Genomic DNA, 21,650 nt, shown 5'->3' with positions numbered 1-21,650 from the left:
AAAAAATGCATTAATTATTTTTTATTTGCATATACAGTTGACTCTTGTTAATTCAAACTCAGAAGGACAGCTTAAGTAGTTCTAATTAAAAAAAGGCCATTTCTGAATACTACAAAAATAAAATCTTTAACAATACATTAACATCACATAACAAGCAGAATAATGCTTAATCAATGAAAAATACAAAACAAAGGTACAGTAGTGCATTGAATGGAATGAAGAAGCAAGTGCCACATCAACAACTGTAAACCATCCTAATCAAGCACCAACTGATTTCAAGTGTTTTTAAATTTTAATTTATTAATTTTAATTTTGATCTTTAAATTTCAAAAATGGGAGGATGATATTAACTTACTAACACATACTCTTGATTTGAATAAACAGGAGGCAGCACAATTGAGTTCTAATTACCAAGTGAATTTTACATTAATTTAAATAGGAATCAAATGGGGACTAGTGCAGTGCAGTTCAAATTAAGATGGAATTCAAATTATATAAATTTGAATTAACAGGAGTCTACTGTATTAGCATTTATAATATTTATTTATCATTTGTGTATTATAGTGTACTATACATATAAAAAAATTATCTAGATTTCGGACCATTTTTAATTTGAGCATATATATAAAACAGATAAACAAATGTAATATATGTATGAATAGGCATGCCAATTTTCTTAGTTGACTTATTTCTAACAATTTAAACATTTTGATGAACAATATCTTAATATCACTCAATGTGTTTGATATTCGTAAAGTAAAAAAATAAAATTTATTTTAAAAATACTTTAAGGTTTTAATTTTTGAATAAAATAAGAAAAAAAGTTTCTAAATTAAATACGGTGTTTTAACAATTTAATATTTAATTATTAGTTAAATATTAAATCTCTTTCCTCATGTTTTTTTCATTAGTTAACAGAATATTCATTAGAGAAAATTCTCTACACATTCAACTAATATATGTTAATTTAAGTACAGATATTTATATATACAAGTTCTAAACAAAATAAAATTATCCAAATTAAAATATATAATCTTTAATTATTACACATTATTTTACAATTTAATCCACTGTATTAATATGAAAAATGTTCTTAATATTACAACTTCTTTTGATTTAGAATTCTTATAATTTTTAATTTTCTGATTAATCTTAAATTTTTAATAATTTTTTTTAAATTTAAAACAGAAAATATTAATAAGTTTATCAATATAATTTTGGGATAAAATCAAATTCACAAATTCAAAACATTACAATCAATTCTTGTATTAATCAATGAGTGTGTTTTAATTTTCTCTATCAAATTTTTCATTACTCTTAACAAATTTTGAAAAAAATAAAATTTATAGCAATCATAAAAATACAGTGTATGTGATTGTTGAATGTATTCAACAATCTATACAGTATATAAGAACAATAATCAAATTTTAATTTTTAAAGTTAAATAATTCAAATCGACGTAACGCGTGTCAAATATTTGTCGAAAGTAACCAATTGTTAGAATGCATTGTTGGATTCTAACAATTGGTTGGCGCCATTTTGTTGAAGGAGAAAATATGGAATTGTGAAAAGAAGACGAAGAATCGTTAAAAGAAAGTCGATCCGCTAGGAAGTACTTACGTGTCCGTTTTTAAATTTAAAGCATCTCTACAACAATTTTCGTTAAAATTCTGACGTTTCTCTTAGGTCTCCGGAGAAGACTCGTACGGAGTGGAAGTCGGCCGTTTTTTTTTTAAATTTCGCGTAGATCCAAGAGCGAAGACACTGGGGGGAGTCATTTTCGGGCAATGGTATTGAGTTAAGGATTCGCTGTAAATATTGAGTATTATCGTTTTCTATGTTTAATTTGTATTTCGAATATGGTCCGAGAAATGTTCGAAGCATATTATATTTTATTTGCAATATTTGTATTTTTGTTTCATTATGGTAAGGTATCGTTACCGACTTTCATTGTTAGTAGTTAGAGAATTGCATGCACTAGTTTATATAGATATAATACGGTAAGTTTAATGTAAAAAGTTTAATAATAATGTCGCGCCGGCTCTAAAAACAGACTAGCACCATGATGCGGAGAGTGGCGAAACAAAAAAGAATGTTTTTGAAAAAAAAAGAAAGAAGAATTCGAAAAATTAGGAGGTTCGAGAAGATTTGTTTTTCTTTTAACGAGTTATATAACGTTTTTGTTTTTTTTAGTGTATCTAAGTAAAAGTGTCGGTTTCGGTAAACTGTGTTCTGAATTTATATCCCGAGCCCCATAGCTCGTAACAAATTGGTGTCAGGAGTGCGATATAAATCATTCCGGTTATGCCGAAAGAAGACACTGAAGGGATTCGTACACGAAGTCAACAGCGACAACAGGCGATGGATCAGCGACGTTTTAGTGAATCTTCTGATTGGACATTAGATGGTCAGCAAACAACTGACTCTGTTTTAACCGCCAGCACCACTGGCGCTACTCCAGCACCTGCTATGCTTGATTTATCTGTATTGTTGACGGCGTTGCAAGAGCAGACCAATCAGTTGAAAAATATGCAAGAGCAGGCACGTCAAATGAAAGAAGAACTCCAGCGAGGCCAAGAAGAGCAGGCACGTCAAATGAAAGAAGAACTCCAGCGAGGCCAAGAAGAGCAGGCAAGTCAACTGAAGGAACTGCATGCAACGATTGGCAGCGATTTAAAGGTAATCAAGGAGCAGGTTGAGTACCATGAAGAGCAGGTACAACGGCATGAGAATCGAATTTCCAAAGCTGAAGTGAAGATCACAGATGTTGAGAAAGCTTTGGTCAAGCTCATATCTGAGACTGGGAATGCCACTCCCGTTATAGCTACACCGGCAGTACATGGATTTAAAGTACCGCCTTTCGACGGGACATCTTCATGGTCGGCTTATAAAATTCAGTTTGAAGCCGTGGTGAGGATGAATGGATGGACTAAAGCACAGGCCATGACAGCACTCACGTTGGCCCTCCGCGATCAGGCCTTAACTGTACTAGAGGCCCTCGGTAAGGACATCACTTACGACCAACTGGTGGAGGCATTGGAGTCCAGATATGGGGACAAGCATCTTGAGCACGTGTATCGGGCGCAGCTTAAGGACCGTGCGCAACGTAGTGCCGAGACTCTACAGTACTGGGGCACTGGAAGTTGAGAAGCTGGTCCGAAAAGCGTATCAGTCTTCACCTGCATTGGTTGAAGGACTACTCGTACAAGCGTTTATAGATGGAATACGCGATGTAGAAGTTCGAGCAGCTGTCAGATTGGGACATCATGAAACTCTGAAGGATGCTTTGGCCCATGCTTTGGAGGTGGAGGCAGTAAGACGCGATGATCGATCCCATCATGTTAGGGAGGTTGTAATGACAGGTCCCCAGTGTTACTACTGTAAAGCCAGGGGACACCTGCAGATGAATTGCCCAAAGCGAGGGCACCTTGGGAGAGACCGAAAGGAGGATGGACTTCAGAAGCTAGAGGTGACTGATACCACCACCCAGGAGAAACGAGAAAGTGCCAGGACTGCAGGGCGGGTGCTGGCTGGTTTTGAGGGAGCCCCAGGAATCTCAATCTCCCAAGCCCACGATGGAAATAGCCTGATTATTCAAGGCGAAATTAACGGAACATCGTGTAAGCTGACATTGGACACTGGAGCTTCTCGCACAGTCACCAGTTCTCGGCTGGCAAATCAGTTTCTTGGGGACTACTTCAGTGGACATGATCGTATTCGTCTTATAACAGCGACCGGTCAGCACATATCTGTCCAAGGCGAGAAGGAGGTGGAATTGCAACTAGGCAACAAGATTTATCGGCATAAGGTTATCATTGCCGATATAAGGAACGATTGCATTCTGGGCTTGGACTTCATGAAGGAATATCATTGTGAGATTGATGTCAAGCAGGGAATCTTAAAATGCGGTTCAGCAGAAGTTTTTATGGACGGTGCATCGTCGGGTAAAGTGCGCTGCTTAAATAAGATTGTTCTTCCCCCAAGGTCAGAAACTATCGTACCAGTTAGACTACCAGATAACGCTGGTCAGAAGAATCGTTGTGTCCTCGTAGAGGGTTTAGACAGCAGTTTACCATGGAAGATGGCGCGAACCTTGGTGAGAGCCACCAACGTTTCGGCAGTACGTGTTCTAAATCCGGGTGATAGAGAACAGGTTGTCGGAAAAGGCACTTTAATGGGCACCTGTGAAGAAGTTGCTTGGATGCGTAAATGCCAAGAACAACTTACTGCGACCAACATGAAACATTCCGCAATCAATGTGTCAACGCTTCTGGAGGAATGTTGTAAGGATTTGTCGGAAGAGGAACTAAACAAAGCTAAAAAGATGTTGCTTCGATATGCCAACATTTTCTCGTCAAGCGACGCTGATATAGGGAAGACGGGATTGGTTCGGCACAAAATAAATACAGGGAATGAGTTACCGATCCGTCAGCGACCGAGAAGGCCACTGATGGCACGTGAACAAGAGGTGGATGCCATGATTCAGGGAATGGTAAGGAATGACATTATAGAGCCCTCATCTAGTCCATGGTGTTCACCTGTGGTCCTGGTAAAGAAGAAGGATGGCAGCATGCGTTTCTGTGTGGACTATCGTCGACTGAACAACGTTACAAAGAAGGACAGCTATCCACTGCCAAGGATCGACGACACATTGGATACGCTGACAGGAATGAAGTGGTTCACTACCCTGGACCTAAAAAGTGGCTACTGGCAGGTGGAAATAGACTCTAGAGACAAAGAGAAGACTGCATTTTCCACAGGAAAGGGTTTGTGGCAATTCAAGGTCATGCCCTTTGGGCTTTGCAATGCCCCAGCTACTTTCGAAAGACTTATGGAGCTAGTACTCACTGGATTGAGTGGGGATGCCTGTTTTGTCTATTTGGATGATATAATTATCGTGGGCCGCACATTTGAGGATCATCTTCGAAACCTGGAACGAGTGTTATGGAAAATACGAGGAGCTAATCTCAAATTGAGCCCGAAAAAATGCGCCTTCTTTAGACGGCAAGTTAAATTCTTGGGACATGTTGTCTCGGAAAAGGGGGTGCAGACAGACTCGGATAAAATCGTCGCCGTAAAAGATTGGCCAGTTCCAAACGACAAAACAGGAGTTAGAGCTTTCTTGGGCTTATGCTCCTACTATCGTCGGTTTGTGAAGGATTTTGCTGATATTGCCAAACCACTGCATAAACTTACTGAAGAGAAGACACGATTCTGCTGGGACGAGGGTTGTGATATTGCATTCCAGGAATTAAAGGAGCGTCTGTGCAACACGCCAATTTTGGGCTACCCTGACACTGGAAATGACTTTGTAGTTGACACAGATGCGAGTAACACGGGGATCGGCGGAGTTTTGTCGCAACGAAAAGGAGATCAAGAATCGGTTATAGCCTACTTCAGCAAAGTCTTATCCAAACCGGAAAGAAATTACTGCGTGACGAGAAGGGAATTACTTGCCGTAGTTAAAACCTTGCAACATTTTAGCAACTACTTGCTTGGACGAAGATTCCGCTTGCGTACAGACCATGCTGCGTTAAAGTGGCTTTTGCATTTCAAGAATCCAGAAGGACAAGTAGCAAGGTGGATAGAGCTGCTACAGGAGTATGACTTCGTGATTGAACATCGTAAAGGGAAAATGCATGGTAATGCTGACGCCTTGTCGAGAAGGCCTTGTGTGGATGACTGTAAGCACTGTGTCAGACAAGAGGCTAAAGAAATTGTTCCTGTGCAAATGCTGAAAATGGAGATTGGTAACGAGTGGAAGGAAACTTTACAACAGGCTCAGGAAAAGGACGCACACATTAAGCCGATCCTCGAATGGTTGAAGGCTGATGCTCCTAGGCCTAACTGGAGCGATGTTGCAGCTATGAGTCCAGTTACAAAAAGCTACTGGGCACAATGGGACAGCTTGACCATACAGGACGGGATATTGTGCCGTAAGTGGGAAAATACCCGAGGAGACAGCTACCATCTGCAAATGGTTGTTCCCAAAGGAAAAGTTCCAGAGGTCCTAAAACTGTACCACGACGGCTGCTCTGGAGGCCATATGGGGGTGAAGAGAACCTTACTGAAAATCCGAGAGAGATTTTATTGGATCCACTGTCGTGATGATGTGGAAGAATGGTGCCGCAGATGTACCAGTTGCGCGGCCGTGAAGGGACCTCAAACTCGCAGTAGAGGTGCATTAAGGGTGTACAATGTTGGAGCCCCATGGGAACGAATAGCGTTAGATGTTGCGGGACCGTTTCCTGAAAGTGAAAATAGAAACCGGTACTTCATGGTTGTCATGGACTACTTTACTAAATGGCCAGAGGTTTTCGCCATTCCCAACCAAGAAGCTGTAACTGTGGCCGATAAATTAGTCCACGAAGTATTCTGTCGGTTTGGAGTACCCTTAGAGATTCACAGTGATCAAGGCAGGAATTTCGAGTCCCAAATATTTCGGGAGACATGCCGTGTGATGGGTACCCACAAAACCAGAACCACCTCGTATCATCCACAATCCGACGGGATGGTGGAACGATTTAATCAGACGTTGGAAAGGTACCTGGCAAAAGTCATAGAGACTCGGCAACGAGACTGGGACAAACACATTCAACCATTTTTGTTGGCATACCGAAGCGCGGTCCATGAAAGTACGTCTGTGACGCCAGCCTTTGCAAACTTTGGAAGAGAACTACGATTGCCCGCAGATTTAATTACCGGTACCCCGCCTGATAGTCCACGTAGCATGACTGACTATGCGGACGATTTACGTCATAAGATGAATGACGTATATGACCACATCCGACAGTCCAGCCAACAAATGTCTGAAAGGATGAAGACCCGATATGACCGGAAGGCGAACAATCAAGGCTTCGAAGAGGGTTCCTTAGTGTGGTTACATAATCCTGTGCGCAGCAAGGAAAAGTCCCCTAAATTACAGCCGAAGTGGGACGGGCCATATCGTGTCGTGACTAGAATCAACGATGTCACCTACCGAATACAGAAGAGGTCAAGAACTGCACCCAAGATTGTTCATGTGGATCGTTTGGCGCAGTACTATGGGTGTAATGATGCTCGGGACGAGCATGCCTTAAGAGGAGGGCAGTGTCGCGCCGGCTCTAAAAACAGACTAGCACCATGATGCGGAGAGTGGCGAAACAAAAAAGAATGTTTTTGAAAAAAAAAGAAAGAAGAATTCGAAAAATTAGGAGGTTCGAGAAGATTTGTTTTTCTTTTAACGAGTTATATAACGTTTTTGTTTTTTTTAGTGTATCTAAGTAAAAGTGTCGGTTTCGGTAAACTGTGTTCTGAATTTATATCCCGAGCCCCATAGCTCGTAACAATAATTAAACTTTTTACATTCAACTTACCGTATTAAACATCGAAGTGTGAGTTAGGACAAATGAAACTCCACAAGTGATGTTAATGGCGTGTGGAGTTGCATTCTTTCCAACTCTCAGTGGAACTCTGACGCAGCCACCTCCCCGTGGTGAGTTCTGGGTTGTCATTCGTTTGGAAATAACGAAGGGCAAGCGAAGAGTTGCGTGTTTTCGTTTATTTTATTATTATAAGAAGGGATGAAAATAAGCCAATACAATTAGGAACAACAGAAGTTAGAAACAGCTATTTATTGTGACAACGTCACACTGTCTTATCTATGTACTGTACATCGTAGTTTTTCTGTTAACAATAGAATTAAATTGAATGCCCGGTCATCTATTTAAATAAATAACCTGCATTCAGTGAAAAATATTTATATTGAAGTAATCTGATTTCGGAAGTTCATATATAGTTAATGGAGGTCTCCTTCCCAAAGCTTTCCATATCTGCTTTGGGCTTTCAACTATCTAATTTCTTTCTCGAAAATAAGAAAGGACACACAGACGGACGCAAGAGGGAACTTATATGTTTATGGATGATTTTGAATCTACTCTATTTACCTTTATGACAACAAATAATTTGTCTAATTATAATTAGAGTATTAAAATATTGTATAATAATTATGTAAATATATAAAATTACTTGTCCTGACTGACTGATTGACTGACTGACTGAGTGATTGATTCATCATCGCCCAGAGCAAACCGCTGAACGCAAACCGCTAGAGGTGAAATTTGGTACACAGTTAGGGTACGCCATGAGAATGCACACTAAGAAGGGATTTTTGGAAATTCCCCCGCGGGGGGAGAGGGAGAACATTAAGGCTTAACCTGAAGAAAGGCTTCTACTGTACTATTTTAGATGTGAATTTTTGTTTTTAACTACGTTTAGTCTTCATTGAATACTTAGGTGTATTAAATTGATAACATTTCAGACATTGTTATAAATATTTTTATCTATTTCGATTTTAAAAATGTTCGAACCGTTTTAAATTCGAATTTGTTATTGCATATTGGTTCGATTATAGAACGATTGTAAACGTTCCAGAAAATTGATCAAATTGAAAACAGTTCGTTTGAATCTCGGCAATTCTCATCATTCTCAGCGGTAGGTGTTATATAACAATTACTATGGTTGTTGAAATACTGAATATAAATGGTGTTTGTTTGCAAAATCGCGCGGGCGAAGTCGCGGATAACAGCTGGTTTACAATAAATTTAATAATAACTTTAAAAATACCCTTGGATATTTTCAAAGCCTTTATAAGAAAACATATCCATTTATTCTTTTAGAAATAACACAATATTTTTTTAATTCTCTACTCTATGATATTTATAATATTTCATTTAATTACACTAAATAATTTTTTAAAAATTATAATACATTTTAAATTTACTTTTATGCTTCTATATATTTATAGTGTAAATATAATTTTATGGTCTATTTTATTATTGTAAAATTTTATGCAATTTTTTATATTATCGAAATTATAAACGATATTGACATAATTATTACTGTCTTATTATGTTCTAATCATTTTTGTTTACTTTTCCCTCATAGCTTTTCCTATACTCGGTTTAATGAAGCTTGAAATTTATTTATTATAAAAACTTAATTTCAATAATAGATCGATATTTAACTTTTTTCAAACTTTTTAACCAATAAAATAAATTTAACTTAATTGAATAATTGTTTTCTTCAAAAATTTCTATCACGAAAAAAAGACATTAAACTAACAATGTTATCTCATAACCTAATTAATCTGACAATATTCTTAATTATTATGACAAGTATGTATCTATGTATTCTAAATTATGTATTATGATCTGAGAAACACGCAACTGTAGTATGCATTAAGTGAATTTATAATGTTTTTCTTTAGACAAGTTAAATTTATTTATGTCAATGCAGGTAGGTTTTTCAAGACCTTCGTAGAATTTTCGATATAAAAGCACATTATATTGATGTTTTAATTAAAAATATTCCGAAATTGGTGAAGAATCCTAACTAAAATTTCATAATTTTGATTCATTAAGACTTGAGTTATTCAATAGTCTGGACCAACAGTGCTCTAGTGGAACCACTGAACGTTGGTAGTTTGGTCGCGCTTCGCCAATGAACTGGTCACATGGAGTTTTCCGGGTTTTCTTCACGTTAGTAACACGTAAATAGGGGTAGTTTCCCGTAGAAAGTCCTCCCGGGAGGCATTCTGTCTCGACAGATCGATTGCCCATGTGTTGCCGTAACTAAATGAACCAAACCAATTTATCAGTGCTAGGTTAGTAGTTTTATCGGTGGTTTTATCGATTTGGCCATTGGTGGGCAAAGTTAACAGAAACAGAACACGTGTGAAAATTTTTTAAAAACGCCACACATTTTCTATTACATTAATAAATGCAACAAAAACGTATAATGATTTTGTGTTTATTCCAATCATAAGTAAATTCAATATTAATGTTAGAAATAAAGATTAAATATGAATAGTTTAAGTGAAATTTTATTAGACAACCGGCTTCAATGCATTAAATTAATTGACTTTTCGATAATAGGAATAACCTCATTTAATTTAAATAAAAAAAAACCACCATATAATTATAGATTTTATCAAACGGGACCGTCTACCAATTACATGTACAGTTTAAGGGAGGGTCTCTAAATACGTATTAAAATACCGTATATATAGGTTAAACCGAGTCTGTGCATTCAATTGAGATCAAACAAATTTTTAACCTATTGTGCAAGCTTGAATTAAAAATAACATTATCAAAACATTAACATAAGTTTATGTTATGACGAATAGAATACAAATAGAGTATTTGTATGAAATTTAAATATCTTATTTATATTTGACAAGCTGCGACTTCGCCCGCGGTGGTTTTGCAAACAAACCCCATTTATATTCAGTATTTCATCATGGCGTACCATGTGTACAAAATTTCACCTCTTTAGGTTCAGCGGTTTGCTCTGGGCGATGATGAATCAATGAGTCAATCACTCAGTCAGGACAAGTAATTTTATATACAGTATTTAGATTATATTTTTATATTTAGATTACTGAATTCGAAACATAGAAATGCCAATAGAAATGCCATTTGAATCGATACTAACAATGTAAGATTGTACTGTACATTAATATCATACATCAAACATAAAAGATGAAATTTAAAGCTAAGAATCAAAATTGTTAGATGATTTTCTCTGAAATATAAGCTTACAAATTAGAAGAAACATCAGTCGCTTTCAGAATAAAATATTAGAAAATTTTAATGTCTCCTGTTTAAATGTTATAACATTGATAAATTCTATCGTTCTCGATAGAAGGTATATTTTTCAAGCCTCAAATAGACTTATTTTCATATCATGCTATGTAAATTTTCGCTATCTTTATGCATATATTCATCACAGATTTAGTATTCTTTAGAAAGTATACAACAAAATACTCCGGGTCTTCGTTGAATGTAAGTTTAGTCATGTAATAGAAAATGCAGATAAAATAAGTCTTTTTAATGTTAAATTATGACGGAAAGAGTAGGTAATATAAATATACTGTATATATTAGTATCTTTGACAGTTTCAATAGTAAAATCGATTTGCTCACCATGTGATTTTTGCATGGCATAAAATAATTCATATCACTAATAATCTTCCAACCTTTGTATGTATACTTTATGCAAATAAATGCTTATATTTTTGCTCATATTCTTTTTCAAATCGTATTCTCAGATGTGTATTCGAAGAATGTAATTCAAAAAAGCTGCGAATCATTCGAATTTTTGTTTACAAAGAGGCATTGCACTCGTTTCTTTCATATTATACGAAAACATGTTTACATTATATTGATTATATAGCGTACTAGCTGTTACCAGCGGCTTTGCCCGCGCGAATTTTGCAAGAAAACCCCATTTATATTCAGTATTTCAACAACCATAATAATTGTTTTATTTATTTGTCGAAACCGTGTCTTCTTCTTCTTCTTTCTTCTAATTCTATGTCACGACTTGGTGCATTTATCGACACTTGGCAAATAATTTCATCATCCACTTTTAATTCATACAGATACGCGTTTCGGGGAAGTACGGAAGGTGCCTGACTGATACTGTATACACCAGCCACAACCTATCGATGTAACAGACTGAAGAGGGGCGAAAGCCCGAAACGCGTATCTGTATGAACTAAAAGTGGATGATGAAATTATTTGCCAAGTGTCGATAAATGCACCAAGTCGTGACATAGAATTAGAAGAAAGAAGAAGAAGAAGACACGGTTTCGACAAATAAATAAAACAATTATTATGGTTGTTGAAATACTGAATATAAATGGGGTTTTCTTGCAAAATTCGCGCGGGCAAAGCCGCTGGTAACAGCTAGTACGCTATATAATCAATATAATGTAAACATGTTTTCGTATAATATGAAAGAAACGAGTGCAATGCCTCTTTGTAAACAAAAATTCGAATGATTCGCAGCTTTTTTGAATTACATTCTTCGAATACACATCTGAGAATACGATTTGAAAAAGAATATGAGCAAAAATATAAGCATTTATTTGCATAAAGTATACATACAAAGGTTGGAAGATTATTAGTGATATGAATTATTTTATGCCATGCAAAAATCACATGGTGAACAAATCGATTTTACTATTGAAACTGTCAAAGATACTAATATATACAGTATATTTATATTACCTACTCTTTCCGTCATAATTTAACATTAAAAAGACTTATTTTATCTGCATTTTCTATTACATGACTAAACTTACATTCAACGAAGACCCGGAGTATTTTGTTGTATACTTTCTAAAGAATACTAAATCTGTGATGAATATATGCATGAAGATAGCGAAAATTTACATAGCATGATATGAAAATAAGTCTATTTGAGGCTTGAAAAATATACCTTCTATCGAGAACGATAGAATTTATCAATTTTACAACATTTAAACAGGAGATATTAAAATTTTCTAATATTTTATTTTGAACGCGACTGATGTTTCTTCTAATTTGTAAGCTTATATTTCAGAGAAAATCATCTAGCAATTTTGATTCTTAGCTTTAAATTTCATCTTTTATGTTTGATGTATGATATTAATGTACAGTACAATCTTACATTGTTAGTATCGATTCAAATGGCATTTATATTGGCATTTCTATGTTTCGAATACAGTAATCTAAATATAAAAATATAATCTAAATACTGTATATAAAATTACTTGTCTTGACTGAGTGATTGACTCATTGATTCACCATCGCCCAGAGCAAACCGCTGAACCTAAAGAGGTGAAATTTTGTACACAGTTAGGGTACGCCATGATGAAATACTGAATATAAATGGGGTTTGTTTGCAAAACCACCGCGGGCGAAGTCGCGGGTAACAGCTTGTCAAATATAAATAAGATATTTAAATTTCATACAAATACTCTATTTGTATTCTATTCGTCATAACATAAACTTATGTTAATGTTTTGATAATGTTATTTTTAATTCAAGCTTGCACAATAGGTTAAAAATTTGTTTGATCTCAATTGAATGCACAGACTCGGTTTAACCTATATATACGGTATTTTAATACGTACTTAGGGACCCTCCCTTAAACTGTACATGTAATTGGTAGACGGTCCCGTTTGATAAAATGTATAATTATATGGTGGTTTTTTTTATTTAAATTAAATGAGGTTATTCCTATTATCGAAAAGTCAATTAATTTAATGCATTGAAGCCGGTTGTCTAATAAAATTTCACTTAAACTATTCATATTTAATCTTTATTTCTAACATTAATATTGAATTTACTTATGATTGGAATAAACACAAAATCATTATACGTTTTTGTTGCATTTATTAATGTAATAGAAAATGTGTGGCGTTTTTAAAAAATTTTCACACGTGTTCTGTTTCTGTTAACTTTGCCCACCAATGGCCAAATCGATAAAACCACCGATAAAACTACTAACCTAGCACTGATAAATTGNGCATCTAAAATAGCGCAGTAGAAGCCGTTCTTCCGGTTAAGCCTTAATGCTCTCCCTCTCCCCTCGCGGGGGAATTTCGAAAAATCCCTTCTTAGTGTGCATTGCCATGGCGTACCCTACTAAAACGCAGATAAAAACAGAAAATCGCATCTAAAATAGTACAGTAGATAAAAACAGAAAATCGCATCTAAAATAGTACAGTAGAAGCCGTTGTTCCGGTCAAGCTTTAATTCTCTCCCTCTCCCCCCACTTGGGAATTTCGAAAAATCCCTTCTTAGTGTGCGTTTCCATGACGTACCTAACTGTCTACCAAATTTCATCTCTTTAGGTTAAGCGGTTTGCTCTGGGCGATGATGAATCAGTGAGTGAATGAGTGTGTCAGTCAGGACAAGCAATTTTATATATTTAGATTATCAAATTAGGATATTTAATAATAGAAAGATGTTAACATGATGTTCATGGTATTTTTCAAATATTATACGTCTACTCCATTAGAAATCCAAAAGACTATTAATTGTCAAATCAGAATTAAATTTGAAAACTGTATATATAAGAACGAGTTAATATTTATTGTGACATCGTCACAATGCCGGGCTGCAATTTTTAATCATCGTTTTTAATTTATTTAATTTAAAATATATGCTCTCCACCTTCAAATTAGTAGTGTTTTGCCCCCATACATCACATTTTCCTTTAGCAATAGAGTTGTATCGATCATCTATCTAACTCCTTTCGAGAATTTTTGAATTGAAATAATGTGACTTCCGGTTTATGTCGGAAGTTCATATATAGTTCATCGGGGTCTCGTGCTCCTAGGTATTCGATATCTCTCTTGAATTTTATCTATCTAACTCCTTTCTCGAGATTAAGGAAAGACAAACAGATGGACGACAGTGGGAATATATAGGTCTACATATTTTTCAAATTGCAATCCAAAAATATAAAAATCTATCACAACTGAAGTGTTATTATATTAAGTGATACCATAATGGATAAATAATTTAAATGAATTCTCAATAGAATATATATACAGAATAATAAAAACAATTTTATTTTTATTATTAATTTCTTTCTTTACTTGTTCTTCCAGAAAGACCATGAATCAACGCATGACTTTATGAAACAAGTTTATTATTCTGGTATTCTGGTGCAATGACTGAGAAGGAGTGCTACAACACTCTAAATATATATTACAGAAGCGGCCACCAGTGGCCAAGCGGTCTTCGTTCCCTGAACACTGGGTTCGAGCAAATTTTCTTTGGTCATAAAATAATTTTGTGCAAATTATTCTTTAATTTGAAATAATTAAATAATAATAATAATTATTATTATCATTTCAATATGAAATTAATTCAATAATTAATATAAATATGATTTGTATAATAATTTAAAATATAATGAAATTATTATACTTTCAAATATATAGGCCTATAAAATTATCATAGATTATAAACAAATTCCATTATTTAAATAATTTCTAATACGCAATATATTATAGAACAATTTATTAATTATATATATAACGTATTTCTATATAAAAGTAAAATTCAAATAGAAAAATGTTAATATCCTTTCCAAAAAGCTGTAATTTTATAAAATATTTTCTATTATTATGAATTTATAATTTAAAAATAAGAATTGGAAGTTTTCCAACATGAATTTTAAATTATAAATAATCAATTGTATATACAGTGAAACAAACAATCTAAAGAAATTTAATTTTTAAATATACATACATATATACATACTATATTTTGGTTGGAAATAAAATTAAATGCATATAATATGCATTTAATTTTATTTTCAACCAAAATATCTATTTTAATAAGCATTTTAATTTAAATAAAATAAGTTAAAATGTAAAAATCAAGTTTGTTTTTTCGTACTGAATTTTTATTATTAAATTTTAATAATTCTTAAATAAACGTTATATTAATTTCAATTAACTTCTCATATCAAATTTTATTTAATTTTCTTTAATTTAATTTTAAATTTTCATTAATTACAGTATTTCAATTTTAATTCTTTTTTGGTTTTATTATTTTAGATTTTAACAATATTAGAAAATTATTAATATTTACGCAATTAACTTTTCACGGAATTAAACGTTTTATTTATCTAATAATAAAATTTAAAATTAAATAGGACATTTTATTTTATAATAAATGAATGCACGTGGACCTAATTTCCTAACCACGTTTTTGATTAATAAGTTCAATGAATTGAACACGTAAGCTATAAAATGATTTTTATCATAAAGAAGTCCAATTTATATTTTAAAAAATACATATATAAAGCTATAATTTTTTTTTATAAAAACAAAATAAATGAATATATATGTATATTTTTCTTATATGATATAATTCTATATATTTTTATATCATAAATTTAATTTTATATAATTATAAATCTCATTTCCGGAAACTATATTTTAGATGATTGATCATGCATTATATATTTTTTATATTCTAAATTTCTTAAATCTATATTCGTATATCACGAATGAAAAATAATATTTGATTTATTGTGAGAGGAAATAATTATTTCTAATTTATGCAATATTTTTAACTATATAAATTGTTTCTTTTTTTATTTTAAATTTTACGTTTATTTTTCATTATTGACAACGAATGAACTAGTTTAGTTTTATTAATAATAAAGGTAAGAGTTTTATCTAGGGTTTATTGCTTTTAGGGTGATCCAGAGAGGAGCAGCCGACAATTTTTTAAAATTTATAATTATTTATTGTATTATGTATATAAAATATTTAAATATAATATAATAAATAATTATAAATTTACTCTAAAAGTATTACTTTAATCTAAACTTGTAAAAATTAAAAAAATATTCTGTAGAAGAATATAAAAAACTAAACTATATTTAATAATAGTTATAACACATTTAAATTGTATTTTAATAATTTAGCCTTTAAACTAATTTAAACTTATGGAATTTTAATAAAATTCATTGAGATAATCTGGAATACTAATGTAAATAAACTGCTTTCAGAATAAATAATCAGTCAAATTTTATCAAAATTGAAGAATGCATAAAATGAATAAATGCATCTAAATCCTACAATTTTAAAATTTAAATATCTACAGAGTTAACAACATGCCTTTCTTCTCTTTGTTTAACAATAAAGATAAAATCTCCAAACTATATAAAATGAAAACACATACATTTAGCTATATTATATTCAAATTTAAAAAATATTTTTAAAAGTTATATATAAGAATATCAACATTAAAAATAATTTATAAGCTGAACATATTATTAACGTTTATTCTGTATGTTCTAAAGACATGTTAATTTATACAGGAATATTCTTGCAGTCTGTTATAAAAATCCTTTCTAGTATATATGCAGTGAAAAGCGAACTGATACAAAGAAAAAAATACATTGGACCAAGAAACGGGAAAAGTAAAAAACAAACACACATGGTCCACGCCACACAAATACAACGAAAGTATGCAGCGCCACATGACAATCCCAATACTTTGCTACGAGGAAACGAGTTGTATTATTTGCATCTTTTAACATATTCTTATATTGATTCATATTAGTTCAACTTGCACAATAGACAAATTCCGAAATTTTCAGATACAAAAATATCACACATTTTATATTAAAAATCTTTAAAATAGTGATTATGAATTTTGTTGTGGCCAATATGACATTGACCATAATGAAATTTATAATCCTAAAACATATAACTCAACGTTATCAATCCAATAAATGACTAATGACTTCAAATATATTATATTGGCTACATAGTATCTATTTCCTTAATGCGACATTAAACTTTTCTGGATGTGAACTCAAGATTTAATAATCGAAGAATTCTTGTTTGGCTAAAGATTCTCGGGTTTGGCGAATACTGTACTTTTAATTTTTATAAAATAGGAAAAAGTTCGTTTTGAGGGTAGAAAAGGATTTTATTAAACAAATTGTAAATGCTAATAACGAGTAAAATCGTCATTAAGTCCGATCCTACTCGAGATATGACACGTGATCTCCTCTATCTCCTCACACCGATGACATTAAATCACCAAAATTTAACAGCATCAATACTCTTCATACACAAACTTTCTTGCAAAATTTCAGAAATGTTCGACAAAAAGCACAGGAGTTATTAAGTTTCAAAGAGGGTGAACAAAATTGTGCCCCACACAAATTAATATTCATACATACAGGAAGAAACCTCCGAATTTTTTTGCATTTCTCGACGTTTCAACGTCCTCTGAGTCCAAAAATGTAAAAATCTTGGGGGAGGGGTCTATTTTGACCGATCGTCTTGCTTTTCCTCTGTTATATAAGTTATATCAGAGCCGGGAAGGTAAAAAGTTTTAACCATTTTATAATCCTTATATTATATTAAAAATTTTTCTTAATGTACAAAATATTTCTTTTAATATTGTTTATCGTGCTTTTAATACGCCCCACTTTCCAGAATTATTGATCGAATCAATTAAAAATGTACAAATATATGAATTTATATTTTTTACATTAAAAAAATCTATAAAATAAAAATTGACATAAACCATAACAAATTCATATATTCTGAAATTTGCAATTCAACATTATTAGTCAGTAAATGATTGACGATTTCAAGCATACTACACTGACTCTAAAATCTTCATTTCCTTAATGTAACATTCACCTTTCTTCATGCAAGCTACATATTTAATAAACAAAAATTCTTGTTTCCCTAAAAATTTTCACATCTGAAGTTAACTGTATAGAAGCAAAAAATTTTATTATTTAATGATTTTTATATTATTTAAAAGAGTTGTCGACTTGCCTTATATTAAAAGATTACTAATCGCAATACATGAAAGAAAAAGAAATACATGAAAGAAAATGATTGCGTATTTACAAAATATCAATAAATAATATGCTGGTGTAATTTTATTAATTAGTTATTTTTGAATTATTTATATTTAAGCTAAAATGTTTCATCTTTGAATTTCGGTTTGTATTGTTAGCCATACATTATTGAGCTGCAATTTAAAAAAAACTGTAGATCTATAAATTCCCACTGTTGTCCGTCTGTCTATCTTTCCTTGATCTCGGGAACGGAGTTAGAAATATGAAAATCGAGACCAGACACGGAAAGTTTAGGGCGTCCTGTCCCTATATAGTATATATGTTCATATAAGTTCCCGTTAGAAGTGACTGAGAAAGATGAGATTTCACTTATCCTTCTCCGATAGTCAAAATTATATGAATAAAACAGACAAAACAAATAAAAGCAGTTTTCCCTACCATTTATCAAGAGAAATTTTAATCTATATTCCTTTCATACTACGTTTTAACATAAATACTAAATTTTAGGATCTCTGTGTCCGAGAATCTGAGCCATATAGCCAGCTGTCCATACTATCTGTGCCTGTACTGTGGATTGTATTTTATTTTAAATTATATGATAAAAAGTTGTTTTGTTTAATATAAGCACATTTGATTTATGAATTATATTTGCACATTTTAAAAATAACTTTTTACGAAAGTTCTCTATTTAAAAAAGTCCAAACATTTTGATTATAGACGTAGTACTTAGAGTTTAATTTATATATTTAAACTTTATAAACTATAAACACGCAAAAGATGCTAAAAATAAATACTTTAGATAAACACATAATTACTGATTCGGTAAACATTTTCTTTCCAAAATGATAAATTTTCAATAAAGTTTTTGAAGAATTTACTAAAAAATTGTGATGTCTATTTAATGCCGACTGAGTTTTAACATATACTTCCTGATATATGTGGATCATAATATTGACGTACAGTACCTCTTACAATTTATAAAATTTATTATGTACTAAATATACAGTACATTACCATATTACAAAACATTCCACAATAATTTATGAAAATACGATAATGTTACTTTTATATTTAGAGTTTTTATTTGACATTTATAAATATTTTTCATTACTTGAAAAGAATTATGAACATATACGAATTATAAAGCGTAACAAGACAAGAGAAGATGCACTTTCAGTTTAAAATTATTATTATTATATATGTTAGTTTTTTTAAATATTTAATGTGTAGTCTATATAATATATAAATTATATATATATTATTTTTTCAGAAATTAAATGGAACGATGTTCAACAATGTCAAACCAATACTAATACATCATAAAATAACCTATCGATAATAAACTTTTAAAACATTAGCGAAAATTTATAATGTTATTACTTTGTGTACATATAACTAATTAATAAAGTCTGATTATTTGATTTTAGTGAAATATTTGAATTAGATGTACTGTACAGATTACTAAAGACATCTCAGTTTCAGTCTTCATAACATATGAGAAAAGTTAAACTATAAAACTACTAAAATAAATAATTGAATAAAAAGTTTCTATTAGGAGCTAAATATATTTTCAAAAAAGTAAATCATATCATTTATATTCTCAACGTTAAAGAATAAACCGAAAAAGCCTTACTCACTCATTGCATTTCTGATAGATTATATAACCCTATTCTCAGTCCTTTCATAAGATATCTCATTTAAGATAAACTATTTTAAGAAAACAATTTCATAAACAAAATAAATTTATAACTGAAAGGAATAAAAACAATTTCAGATATTATTTAATCCTTTAGTACGTAATTAGTCATACGTAATTATATAATACTTTCAAATCGAACTGATGCTTAAAAGAATAAAAATTCTTTTCTTCGAACCATTGTCAATTCTGTCAATAAAAACTTTCATGGAAGATATTGCACAACAAGCTGCAATAACAACAATAAAACCTTTAAGTTCAATTTGATTCGGTTCTATTTATAATTAACCGATCTATATCTTTAAGTTTAATGTTTTTCCCCTTCTTCTTTTTCTTTTTAGATTTTTGTTCGATAGTCATTTTCTTACACGAAATCGATGAAATCCATTAGTCATTTAAGATCTAATCTTATTATTTTGATGAGTTTTACATACGTCTCGTTTTATTCACTATTTTGAAATGCAAACATAATCATTACTCTCTAACTCTTATTTTCTAATTTTAAATTAAAAATTTATATCGTAACAGCTTATTATTTGAATTTCACCTATGCCAACAAAGTGTTTTAAATCAAATTTTACATGAGAATCAAATCTGATTGTATTAAGTAGAACAATATTGGAAATCTATAGGAAAATCAATATTTCAATAGTACAAATTTTTAAATCAACAAAATTTACAATAAATTTTTATCATTTAATTGAGATAATACTTTCTACCATCAATTATCACATTTGTTTTCATTAGATAATATATTTTATTAATATAATTAAATATACAAAAGAAGTTTTTAAGATTTATTCATAGTCTTAAATGAATTATAATTATTTTTAATACTTTTTAAAAGTATCAATGGGTTTTAAATGTTTCAAATCTAATATTTCATAGTCATTATGAATAATTAAAATTTCGAAAAAATATAAATAATTCAGAAAGTACATTTATAAAATACAGTAGAGCATTATTTGATTAATTATCCTGCATTAAGAAATATTTGAAATAAAATTTGATAAAGAACTAAAGCGAAATTTCATTCGTTTAAGTATAGAAAAGTAAGTAAATTTAAGCTCACCTGAAGAGTCTGGAGGCAAACGAGCAACTGCCAGTCTAACTATGAAACCTTCTAATCATATGGCTAAGAGATTTCGCGCCAATTTGGATACGTCACCAATATTCGTTGCCGTAGAAACAATACAAAACACTAAAATAGTCAATACACGGGGTCAGGTGACTAACAATGTGAGAGACGTCTTTCTAGGAATTACTATATGAAGGACTCAAACTCAGTATATTCACCCATTGAATACTACACAATGTATCATTTATTATTTTATCACAAATAAATTTTATATTTATTAAAAAAAATACTATAAAAAATTATAAAAAATTGTCATATCTACGAATTTTGTATTTATAACCTAGATTTTATCAATATTGCCTTACGTGATATTTCAGAAACGATTTAAAAGAGAGAAGAAAAAGTTTAAAAAATTAAAAATATGGAAATGAAATAACTTATAATTAATTTATAACATATCATTTTGTTAAAATGTAATTTATTAAAACCTTATAATATAGGTTTTAATAAATTACAAAATTTATTAAATAACATACAAATTAACAGTACAAATTTTCAAATTAAATAATTGTAATTTAAATACAAAATAAAATAAGAATTAAAAAAATTATTACTATAAAATTTTAATTTATGAAATATTTATAATTTCTTTAGGTAAAATGCATGTTTATTTTTAATTTAATAAAAAATGAATTAATATTAAATTCTTATA

At 31.4% G+C, this 21,650-nt stretch overlaps 1 protein-coding gene across 1 annotated transcript in view; it reads right to left on the bottom strand.

Moving 5' to 3' along the window:
- LOC111627442 (calcyphosin-like protein) overlaps nucleotides 1–20,991 on the bottom strand; it is a 33,513-nt gene extending 12,522 nt beyond the window's left edge. Inside the window, exon 1 of the mRNA XM_023371008.1 lies at nucleotides 20,933–20,991. The gene's annotated coding sequence lies outside the window, so the exon portion shown is untranslated. The remainder of the gene's footprint in view (nucleotides 1–20,932) is intronic.
- Between the last annotated feature and the right edge of the window lie 659 nt (nucleotides 20,992–21,650).

This window comes from Centruroides sculpturatus, unplaced genomic scaffold, assembly GCF_000671375.1.
Source record: "Centruroides sculpturatus isolate CEXI.00-Female unplaced genomic scaffold, Cexi_2.0 scaffold281, whole genome shotgun sequence".
NCBI lineage: Eukaryota > Metazoa > Arthropoda > Arachnida > Scorpiones > Buthidae > Centruroides > Centruroides sculpturatus.
This window is presented reverse-complemented; position numbering and strand designations above follow the sequence as displayed.